The sequence below is a fragment of the Schistocerca cancellata genome, chromosome 4 (assembly GCF_023864275.1).
Source record: "Schistocerca cancellata isolate TAMUIC-IGC-003103 chromosome 4, iqSchCanc2.1, whole genome shotgun sequence".
Taxonomy (NCBI): Eukaryota; Metazoa; Arthropoda; class Insecta; order Orthoptera; family Acrididae; genus Schistocerca; species Schistocerca cancellata.
In genome coordinates this window covers 425944805-425957006 of record NC_064629.1, presented here as the reverse complement: position 1 = coordinate 425957006, position 12202 = coordinate 425944805, and the positions used below count along the sequence as shown (strand labels likewise).

The following is a 12202-nucleotide window of genomic DNA, read 5'->3' as shown; positions in this document are numbered from 1 at the left end:
ACAAAACTTAATGAGTTTTTCTACGTATCTGTAGTGTGTCGTGATCATATGTCAATGAATGGAGCTACAGTGAATTTATGAAATCGCTTCAATCATTTGTAATAGCCCTGTATAGGCGTATTACATCATGTAGGCGTTTACTGTTAAAATCCCTAGAGCGGACATTCTATAAACAAACCAATAATCTAGTATTTCATTCCATAGACATCTCACGAAGTGATCATGACCGTAACATTCGTGGAATTTGAGGCATAACCTGTTCGCGAATGTAACAAGAAAAAGGGAAATGCCCGCATCTCGTGGTCGTGCGGTAGCGTTCTCGCTTCCCACGCCCGGGTTCCCGGGTTCGATTCCCGGCGGGGTCAGGGATTTTCTCTGCCTCGTGATGGCTGGGTGTTGTGTGCTGTCCTTAGGTTAGTTAGGTTTAAGTAGTTCTAGGGGACTGATGACCATAGATGTTAAGTCCCATAGTGCTCAGAGCCATTTGAACCATTTGAAAAAGGGAAATGTTAGTTGTACACCAAATACCCTACACTTCACATCACGATGTGAGGTTTTGAGCATAAATGTGTACATATTACATATAGTTATAACAGGACCAGTTTAAGGTCGCGTGGAATCCGTAGCATTGCTCAATTGCGAGGTCCCTATCCAACAATAGGTACTCAAGACTTCTGAAAACATATTTCACCTCTATACAATATGAGGAGGTAACATCTAACAAAATTATATTACAGTAATTTATCCGTTAACAGATCTTGTGCACAGCGATTTATGTTCATTTACCGGACCAAGATTAAAACATTGGCGGAGACAGTAAAAATAGCCGTTAGAGTTGAATTTTGTGAGCATGATTGTCATAGTAAGGAAATAGTAGAGTTTACGAATAATAAATCTCTCCATCGGCCGGCCGGTGTGGCCGAGCGGTTCTAGACGCTTCAGTCTGGAACTGCGCGACCGCTATGGTCGCAGGTTCGAATCCTGCCTCGGGCATGGATGTGTGTGATGTCCTTAGGTTGGTTGGTTGGTTTGGGGAAGGAGACCAGACAGCGAGGTCATCGGTCTCATCGGATGAGGGAAGGACGGGGAAGGAAGTCGGCCGTGCCCTTTTGAAAGGAACCATCCCGGCATTTGCCTGGAGCGATTTAGGGAAATCACGGAAAACCTAAATCAGGATGGCCGGACGCGGGATTGAACCGTCGTCCTCCCGAATGCGAGTCCAGTGTCTAACCACTGCGCCACCTCGCTCGGTGATGTCCTTAGGTTAGTTAGATTTAAGTAGTTCTAGGGGACAGATGACCTCAGATGTTAAGTTCCATAGTGCTCAGAGCCATTTGAACATTTTGAATCTCTCCATCGAAAAAATGAAATAAAATATCTGAATCACTATCTACTTAGGCTGTGCATTCATTGTTCTGACCAACTGGCTAGCTTGTTCCTACTATTGCTCTTAATAATTGGGAAGAGTAAGGTAAGTACTGTTCGAGGGTGTACTATTTGCTCTAATTACTGGTAAGCTGCCGTTATTGACGTTGAATGTCACTTTAACATGCAACATGAGTCTTCTAACACTGTCACGACACTCCATAGGACTGTGCTATGCAGTAAGACGTGGTGATATACTGGTTGGGAAAGTCTTACCTGCGTTGTGCTTATCGATGGAAGCTGAAAACCTGGCATTGCTGAACTCCGCAGGAGAGAGTAAGCACATGGGCTTGGTTCAAATGGTTCAAATGGCTCTGAGCACTAAGGGACTTAACTTCTGAGGTCATCAGTCCCCTAGAACTTAGTACTACTTAAACCTAACTAACCTAAGGACATCACACACATACATGCCCGAGGCAGGATTCTAACCTGCGACCATAGCAGCTGCGCGGCTCCGGACTGTAGCGCCTAGAACCGCTCGGCCACTCTGGCAGGCTCACACAGGCTTGTATAAATGCTTTAAACATTAAAGAATGCATGATAACGTTCCAGGAAACTTGCCAGAAAACATGATGAAAAGGCACACTCTAAACATAAAAGTAGGAAAAGGACCATAAAAAGATAATCCCAAAAAATATAAAATTTTATGATCTATTATTACCGGCACACAACAGAAACATATAGGCATGATATAAACAATATTATTGCTTTCAGTTCGAAGCTGCAAACAGGAAATTTTCCACTAAAAGGTAGAGAGTGCGACTGCGGAGCCCAAGCCACAGCAGATGCCACATGGATAAAGGTAAATCGCCTTCGAGAAAAACGCATCTGTCTAACGACACTTCTTGAAAGAGGAAACAACCTGCACCTTTCTCCAATCGCTTGAACCGCTTAGTTGTTTCGATGACTTGCGACTAACTGATGTTAAAAAGGGCCTTAAAATTTACAGAGAAAACCTCCATGGCGTTAAAATTAACTTTATTGAAGATATAAACATTTTTAAATGACAAAAAAGAACTGTTACTGGACGAACAGCAAATACTATTGTACGAGGCTGTGGGGATGCGGCGAGATTTTCTGTGACAGGGCACTATGCGTACCCTCTATTTTACGGATTTTTTTATTTTATTTTTTTTGGTCCAATTCTTCTGTCTCTCGGTGTTTGTGGAGTTCTAGTTGTCCAACTGCGACTTCACCTTTGCTTCACACTTTACAGTGGCAACACATACGGTCCTGTCATCTGAAACATACTGCGGAAAGTTGTTCCCCGTACTACTTCCTACTGTAGGCTCCTTTCTGGTGCCTCGCCGGAAAACTGCAACTTCGTCGTCACACCAACTCTGTAAGACAAGTTCATACTAGCAAAGGAAATACTATCCAAAAAATGGTTCAAATGGCTCTGAGCACTATGGGACTTAACATCTGAGGTCATCAGTCCCCTAGAACTTAGAACTACTTAAACCTAACTAACCCAAGCACATCACACACATCCATGCCCGAGGCAGGATTCATAGCTTCCCTAGTTAGTGGGGAAGTTCTTGTCAATTGTTTTCTTTTGGCGTCTATGTGGTAGCGTTGCGTAAGTTGGTCTGAATTGTGATTGTGATATTGTTTATTTCTTTGTCAACTTTTGCCGTCATGGAGAAGTCAGCGTCTGGCCGGATGCAATTTGCTCCGTGTCTCTTGTATTGGTCCCAGTTTCTAATGTTATCTGGTCTCGGAAAATCTGATTGTTGGCGAACTCTTCACGTTTGCATTAGTACATTGTTGTGATCTGAACATAAAGCATTTAAGGTTCCTATTGCAGTGTCTTTTGATATATTTTTCGTTAGGGCCACTTCTAACAAGCCTGGGCGGTGAGCTGCGAACCCACAGTCACTGACCACAAATTGCATTACGTCTCCCATCCCTATAATAGGTTCTCTCACTTTGGGTTTGTGGTGCGAGGCTACACGCTGGATGCTTTGCATTCTGTTTACCAGCTAGCAGTACTTTCAAGTCTGTGAGAGAGATTTTATTAGGTCTTCCTCTTGTATGTCTGTTTGGGATTAGGTAAGCCATCCCAACCACCACTACACTGCCTCCTGTATTTATGGTTACCAGTGTGGCTTCAACGTGCCACAAGACTAGCTATTCAACAGCGTCATTGACAACTGAGTTCCTAATGAACACCGCTGTACCCTTGACTTTGGTCTGTCTGTTCTACAGGTCATTACATTTCTAAACCGGATACAGTAGAGCGGGGGATCAGGTGGGTTCCAGCTGCTAGTGAAATGACGTTTCTTCAGAGATGAGTGTTTGTATTTATATTTTCTTCTTTGTTGTACAATTTGGGTTCGATGTAGAAAAGGTAAGTGGCCCGTTTGGGACTCTTGCGTATGCCATGTTAAATCATGTCTTTTAGTACGCTTTCTAGCAGATATGCTGCCTTGGTTGTCTTGTGGGTTGTGCTTCGATTAGTGTTGAGAACAGCTGCGCTTAATTTAATAAGTCCACTGTACTCTTCTCATACTGCTGCGCCCAGTGGGCCGCTCATGTGTGAGATGTCCTGGTTTGATGTCTGGGGCGAGCCTGTGACAGATTCTACATGCGTCTGAGGCACTGGCGTCAGGGGTGTATAGTTTCTGTCGGATTCTTGTCCCATTGTTGACTTATTCTCTCAGTTTCGAAGTCCAGGTGTTTCAGTCTCTTGGCGTTTAGTGGCAGTAAGTCTGCTGGGTCTGAGGGATTTGTTTATGCTGGCTGCATCTGTTGTGGTTTTCCTCTTGTCTTGGAATGTGGTGCTTTGTGTGGTTATGTGTTTTTCTGGTGGAACCCACCCTCCTTCCATGAGGCTAGGTGTGCCTCTTTGCCCTTGTGACTAGTGGATGTTTCGCTTAGTGCTCTCGTAGTATCTTTTCAACGGTGTTGACCTGAGCATTTCGCACACCGTGTTTGCATGTAGCAGTAGTTCGTGGTGCGTCCGAATACTGACGTTCGGCTTCCCTGTCATTGTATGCTTCTATTACCACTCTAATGTGCAGAAGGGAGCGTTCTCAGTTCATTTTCTCTGATTGCCTGTCGTTGGGAGAGTTGCTGGATAGGTGGGGAAGGATAACAGCTGTTTTGTATCCCTGTGTCTGTGTTTGTATTGAAACACTGGCTTGTATCCCAAATTCGTTACGTCGTCTAAGTTTGTCTCTGTTGGGATCTGGGGTTGGAGCTGTTCGATAACTACTTTTAAGTGTGTGTCGTCCGACGTTTGGTGCGGAAAGTCTGGTATCAGGAGTTCCACGGGGCAGTCTTCGTGAACCGAAATGATCGGCGTTTGGATCACCCTGCTCTTGGTAGATTAGATTAGATTTACTTTCATTCCAATTGATCCGTGGTGAAGAGGTCCTCCAGGATTTAGAACATGTCAGAAAAACAATAATACATGACAAATATTTACAACTCAAACAAATAAGCTAATGTACCAACCCACAGGTCCCAAGTGGAATGATCGTCATTTTTTTAATGAACACTATATGAAAGAATCATTTTACAAACACTAATGCACTGAATTTAAAATAAAAAAGTCTTTATTTTTTATTTTTAAGGTAATAAATATGTAATAAAACTGCTATAATACTTTAGCTTGACTTGATGAATTACCCCAAAAAATAATCCCATATGACATTATGGAATGAAAGCAAGCACAGTATGCGAACTTTTTAATTTTTATATCCCCTATGTCTGACACAATTCGCATTGCAAATAGAGACTTGTTAAGAGGCTTCAGCAGTTGTGTGGTGTGCTCGTCCCAGTTGAATTTATTATCAAGCTGTAATCCCAAGAATTTAACACTGTCCACTTCTTCTATCTGCTTGTCATCGTATGTTAGGCATATACTCGTGGGACACCCCTTACAAGTTCTGAACTGCATTTACTGTGTTTTTTCAAAGTTTAGTGACAAAGAATTGGCTAGGAACCAGTGATTAATGGCCACAAATATTTATTAGCCGATCTTACTAAACTCTGCACTTGATTTGCTATTTATTGCAATGTTTGTATTAACGGCAAACAAAACGAACTTGGCATCTGGTAATGTTACTGATGAAAGGTCATTGACATACACAAGAAAACGTAAGGGCCCTAAAATGGAACCTTGTGGGACCCCACTTGTAATTAGTTCCCAGTTGGATGATGCCTAATACCTTAATACATGTCTGTTGCCTAATAACACCCTTTGTTTCCTGCCAGAGATATAAGATTTGAACCATTTTGCAGCATTTGCTGTTACACTATAATATTCTAATTTACTTAAAAGGATATTGTGATTTACGCAGTCAAATGCCTTTGACAGATCACAAAATATACCAGTTGCCTGCAATTTTTGTCTAATGAATTAAGCACATTTTCATTGTAAGTGTAGATAGCATTCTCAATATCAGAACCCTTTAGAAATCCGAACTGTGATTTTGACAGTATGTTATTTGAGATAAGATGGTTATAAAGCCGATTGTACATTACTTTTTCTAAAATTTCTGAGAATGCTGGCAAAAGTGAAACTGGACAGAAATTTGATGCTATTTCTTTATCTCCCTTCTTAACCAGTGGTATAACTTCATCATATTTCAACCTGTGTTGTGGCAGCAGCTGACTCTTATCAATTATATACCTTCCCGGTCATTATAACTGATCCTTGCATTTCAGTTTGGGACTTTTCAGTGATTAGATAATCTACATTACCAGCGACTACACCGAAACCCGGAAACCGTTACCAGTTGCAGACTGCTTGTCTAACGGCTTACGGGGGCAACAAAAATTTGATTTTCAATATTTTCGTAATTATTGACCGAATTTAGATATTTAAAATTCTGCCACAATCTACTCATTAAGGGATATAAGCTTATGTTAAAAGTTAAACACATGAAAACAAGCATTACAATTAGAAACTGTGTCTTTCTTGAGGCAGCGTAACTGATGGCGCGCAAATACCTGGACTTCATTCATCCATTATTTGAGAATGACTGCATATAGAGACTTGCAACAAACTTTAAACATAATTTAAACCTTTTACGTGACATTCTCTCGCTAATACCGACCACAAAACGGTCAAAGAAAGAAAGTTTATTGCTTGCTACATGTTCTCTGTTCATACAGTTTAACTTCAGCATCATTATTTGCTTAAGGTCAAATAGTTAACACTTTAACTCATTTGTAAATTAATAACAAGTTTGGAGCTGTTCAATTCTTTAAAGAATTTCCTGAGTAGAGCCCAATAAAATGTATCGCCCTATCTAGCAAGATAAAACTAATAGAAGTTTTTAAAAACATGATGCGAACATCTGCGTGTCTGGGAGATGCATACTAATGTGGCTTGCGGCTGAAGTACTCAAGTTGAAAGCCACAACACATCGTTAACTTCTTGACTCTACAACATGCTAAAATTTCAAAATTTTCAGTTCAAATCTACACAGCTTAATCTACACAGATTTGATCAAATGTTCAAATGTGTGTGAAATCTTATGGGACTTAACTGCTAAGGTCATCAGTCCCTAAGCTTACACACTACTTGACCTAAATTATCCTAAGGACAAACACACACACCCATGCCCGAGGGAGGGCTCGAACCTCCACCGGGACCAGCCGCACAGTCCATGAATGCAGCGCCTGAGACCGCTCGGCTAATCCCACGCGGCAGATTTTATAATACAGTGCGTATCATGTCGTTGCCGTTGCATTTGTGCGCGCGTGGCGGACAATCCGTCGATCCTCCCTCCTTGTGGTGCACGCCGGACGGCCAGATCCTTTATGTCGTGCATCCGTGCTTTCCTATATCCATCGCCGCCAACAGCGGTCAATGTTGGAGTCCGTACGACCGATGTGGCGCGCAATACCACGATAGGACCATCCAGCCTCCCATAGCCCCACGATGCGGCCCCTATCGAACCCGTCTAGCTGGGCAACAAGCTGTCGAACGTGTCGTCTGGGCATCAGGCACTTGTAGGTAATACTCTAGTGGCGCTGCCTGTTGTCGTACTGACACTGCCGTTTGGGGCCTTTTATATCAACTGATGGACACGATGTCACTCTCCCCGACTGCGCGCCCGACAATGGAAAAGTCCACCCACTAACTTTTACTGAATGTCACAGTACACTTCTAAATGAAACACATACATGATACTACTTTTCCTTTACTCACCAAGTCTCAGTAAACAACGGAACATTTTAGCAGTGGGTCAATTCCTAGATGAAAGAAATCAGCTCTTTGGTCACGGAGCCATTCTAGAAACGCTGTGGGAAGGTTCTCACCTTCGGAAAATCTTCTATTGTTGTGAATCAGCTCCTCGACTGCCTAGAAATTGTCGTCTGTGGTCGATGTCTGTGCGCCTTCATCAATTTGTTGACACCATTTCACTACGGCTGGACTGGACACTGCATTTGGTCCATACACCGCCAGAATTTCACGTGAATCTGTTTGCAATTTGGGCGTTTTACTCAGAAGAATCTTGCTGTCCCACGTTCTCCAACTTTGAAGGACATTCCCATATGCCGCGACATTTCACTCACGCGGTGTGATGTACTCGTAACTGTTATCCAAAACGCAGCAGAACTTTGTCTTCAGAAACCAGAACATGTATTGTCTTCTACAATGCATATCTCTTGTACTGCAATTGTCTTAGCGTACGATGACAGGTTTCACTCACTTTCCTAGGGACCCGTGTATACTAAATACTTTTGACGAACTGGAAGTTAATCAGACAGTTGCCGGTATTGCTTACTCACTTGAGTTATTCGAGTAGGTTCCAGTTCTGACACAAATTTAAATTTTCTACAGTTTTTATATTCTATAATTGTAAGTCTGTGATTTTCAGAAACAACATTCTTTTTTTCAGGTTTACATCGGCGGTTGATGTGCTGGAACTACAATTATTACGGGTACTTCAGAGTCGTTACGACCCTTTTCGAAAGGTTTGTACCCATTTATGAGCTATTAAGTCTTCTGTGACATACTTGAACACATGTAAACGTAGAAAACAAGTAAATTATTTCATCTTACTTTTAATCAAAAATCCTGCTATTCAAGGAATGGAAAATCATATATAACGATATTGCATCAAGCTGCCGCATCTAATTTTCTACCATTCTTTATGCTTTGGCGAACACTCGCTAGAAGCACCATAGTCGATGCCTGGAATCTCAAACAATGACACAGACGCTCTACCCACTGCTTTGTTTCTGCTGTAATCTTACTAAAATGCTCCAAAAATTCCTGAGAACCTCGCTTTTGAATTTCCTTTTGGTCAGCGTTCTACAAATGTGGCATCTATTATGTGCAAAGCTTTCTCGTTGTTAATAATCCACGAAAATGTGTGTAATATTTCCTGTAGTGCGCTTGTGGCGCGAAACGGTAAATACTGCTTGTCACCTTTTCCCATTGTTGTCATCAGTGTCTAGATTTTAGGGACGTTTTGTTACGTCGATAATTTCCAAAAGAAATACGGAAAGTTTAAACTCCGCTGTCCATTTCTGAACTGGTGGAACTGAAGGAGAAGATTAATTATAAGACGTCATCAATTTCGGATAAATTTCCATTGGCGATGACTCTTACAAAACGAAAAAAAATCCTGAAATACTATATTCCGTTGTTCCATGTCGACGAAATAAGGCACCCATGGAAGCCCAACGCAATGTACCTCTTAGCATAATTCTCCCCTTGCCGGCTTGCATTGTGGCGCAGTGAATGTTTCGCAGAATTCCAGAAGTATGTGGCACCTGACATCTACACACAAGTGAAGCAATTCCTGCAAATTACGGGATGGTGATTTACAGGCACGCAGCTTTCGTCCGATATGTGTTCCAGTGGGTAGAGATCAGGCACATTTTATAACCAAGACTTCAATGTGAGTTCACTACAATGCTCCTCAAACTACTGTACGCCTGGATGAGGGCGTGTAAGGTCCCAACCATCGACCTGGTGTAACAAGAAATAAGAATCATTCGACAGGCGACACGTTTCTAATGCACCAGCATCGCACCCCCGTAGTAGATCTGCCACAGACCGCTGTCTATCCTGGATTACCTCCGACCTCTACCTCTTTGATGAGACGTGGTCATCCAGTAACATACGGCCTACTCATTATTTCACCATCCTTCAACCACTTTCCATAGGTGCTCACGACAGCACTACGCCAACAGGCGACCAGCTTTGCCATTTCAGAGATTCTCGCCAATCTGACCTTTTTGAAAACCGCTTATAAGAGGTGGAATCCAAAATTTTCGGGACTGGTGCTGCCATATGGGAAGTAGGAGTAGTAGACATTTGCACCACCAGGTGGCGAGAGCTGCATATCTGATGAGTCAGTGTGCGGAGTGGCATTCAGCTGGGAGGACGTGTTGAACGTCCACAGTGATTTCCATAATACCCTGTGTTTGGTGTGTGGAGATTTTACGATGGATCCGCGAACAGAACAGCGCGTGTGTATCAAATTCGTGTGAATCTCGGGAAAATTGCTGCCGAGACCCTTGCGATGATTCAACAAGTGTTTGGGGGACAGAGCATGAGCCGTACGTTGTCTGACGTCCTTAGGTTAGTTAGGTTTAAGTAGTTCTAAGTTCTAGGGGACTGATGACCATAGATGTTAAGTCCCAAAGTGGTCAGAGCCATTTGAACCATGAGCCGTACGCGTGTGTTTGAGTGGCATGCCCGGGCTCTCCAAACCCCAAAAAAGCTAAACAGGTGAAGAGCAAAATCATCGTTTTCTTTGATACCAAGGGAATTGTGCACAAAGCATTCGTTCCACTCAACGAAACAGTGAACTCCACGTGCTACTGTGACGACGGCCCGAACTTTGGCGTCAAGGGATCTGGCTGCTGCATCACGACAACGCGCCCTGTTACACGTCATTGCTCACCAGGACCTTTTTGGCAAAAACCAACATGGTGATTGTACCCGACCCACCGTACTCGCCAGATTTGGCACCTTGCGATTACGCACTATTTCCAAAACTGAAATTCAGGTTGAAAGGCAGTCGGTTCGGCACTCTAGAGAGGATTCAAGAAGCATCGCTGGCGGTGATAAAGACCCTCAGAGAACAGGACTTCCAGAAAACGTGTGACCAGTGGCAGAAGCGCTGGGACCGGTGTGTACGTGCGAATGGGTGATGGTGACCATTAGTCCAAAGGTAAGGTTTTCGTCAGTCCCGAAAATTTTGGATAGCACCTCGTATCAGTGGATTTCCGCATTTGCGGCCCTTATCTTCGCTGTAATGACTGCCCATTCGTCTCGGTTCCGCTTACATTCTTTCCTTGCTGCGTCACGTGTCCGCAACACCACCAGGAGCGTTTAGCCTCGCGGTGAGCGGTGGTCTACATCTACATCTACAGAGATACTCCGCAAGCCACCGTACGGTGCGTGGCAGAGTGTACCATATACCACTACTAGTCATTCCCTTCCCCGTTCCACTCGTAAATACAGTGAGGGAAAAACGACTGTCTATATGTGTCTGCGTGAACCCTAATTTCTCGTATCTTATCTTCGCGGTCCTTACGCGCAATGTATGTTGGCGGAAGCAGAATCGTTCGGCAGTTAGCCTCAAATAGCGGTTCTCTACATCCTCTCAAAAGCTTTGTCGAATAAAACGTCGCCATCCTTCCATGGATTCCCACTTGAGCTCCCGAAGCATCTTCACAACAGCCACGTGTTGTTCGAACCCAATGGTAACAGATCTAGCAGCCCGCCTCTGTACAGCCAAGATATCCTTCCTCAATCCGACCTAGCTTTTGGCTCATCAGTGTGTACTAGAGGCTCTTACTACTCCTCTGAGTGACTCAGCTCTTAGTACAAGACTTCTGCAAATGGTTCAAATGGCTCTGAGCACTATGGGACTTAACATCTGAGGTCATCAGTCCCCTAGAACTTAGAACTACTTAAACCTAACTAACCTAAGGACTTCACACACATCCATGCCCGAGGCAGGATTCGAACCTGCGACCGTAGCCGTCGCGCGGTTCCAGAGACTTCTGCCAACCTGGCGCCTACCACGATATCCATTGTAGTTGACACTGACTTCTCGACGCAGATTTTACGTTTCGACACCTCCAGAAAACCGACAAAAGCGACCCTGTGTGATCCTGCTGCGTCCTATACAGGGACACGGTCCCAGCCAGGAACTACGTGCTATCGTTACTGGCACAACTTTCTATTTCCATCCTAAATGGATGTTCTTGAGGGAGAGTAGGTCACTGGTTCTGGGGAAACTCTTCGGATATGTTAGATTCCCTTTATCTGGCTGGCTGTGCCCACACGATACCTAACAACCACTGCTGTCTCAGTGAAAATGAGTAATTATAAACTGAAAGGAATTACATCAGAATTGAAAGCATCCAAAACCTCTTCCGAGCGTAACGAATACCGTTTTCGGGATTTTCCTCACCGGGATACACAGAAAATCGTTCTGCATATTTTAGCAGACACCAAGTAATAACTTCTTTTCTAGACAAAACATCACACATCAATTTAATTAAGTGTCCTTACATTTTGGACTTCCAAAAACCAAACACCGTCCGGACAGGCTCTGAAGGCCCAACGGTACCGACCGGCTGCCGTGTCATCCTCAGCCTTAGGCCTCACCGGATGCCGATACGGAGGGGCGTGTGGTCAGCACACAGCACCCCCGGCCGTTGTCAGTTTTCGTGACCGGTGCCGCTACTACTCAACCAAGTAGCTCCTCAAGTGACGCCACAACGGCTGAGTCGAGACCCACGAGAAAGACAGGCCGCGGCGCGTACGTCACAAACGTGGGCCTGAACT

At 43.8% G+C, this 12202-nt stretch overlaps 1 protein-coding gene across 2 annotated transcripts in view; it reads left to right on the top strand.

Moving 5' to 3' along the window:
• The window catches only part of LOC126184712 (1-acyl-sn-glycerol-3-phosphate acyltransferase alpha), a 683439-nt gene that overhangs the window by 374149 nt on the left and 297088 nt on the right, over positions 1–12202 (top strand). For both annotated transcript variants that reach the window (XM_049927235.1, XM_049927234.1), the window contains one exon: positions 8286–8361. The gene's annotated coding sequence lies outside the window, so the exon portion shown is untranslated. The remainder of the gene's footprint in view (positions 1–8285; positions 8362–12202) is intronic.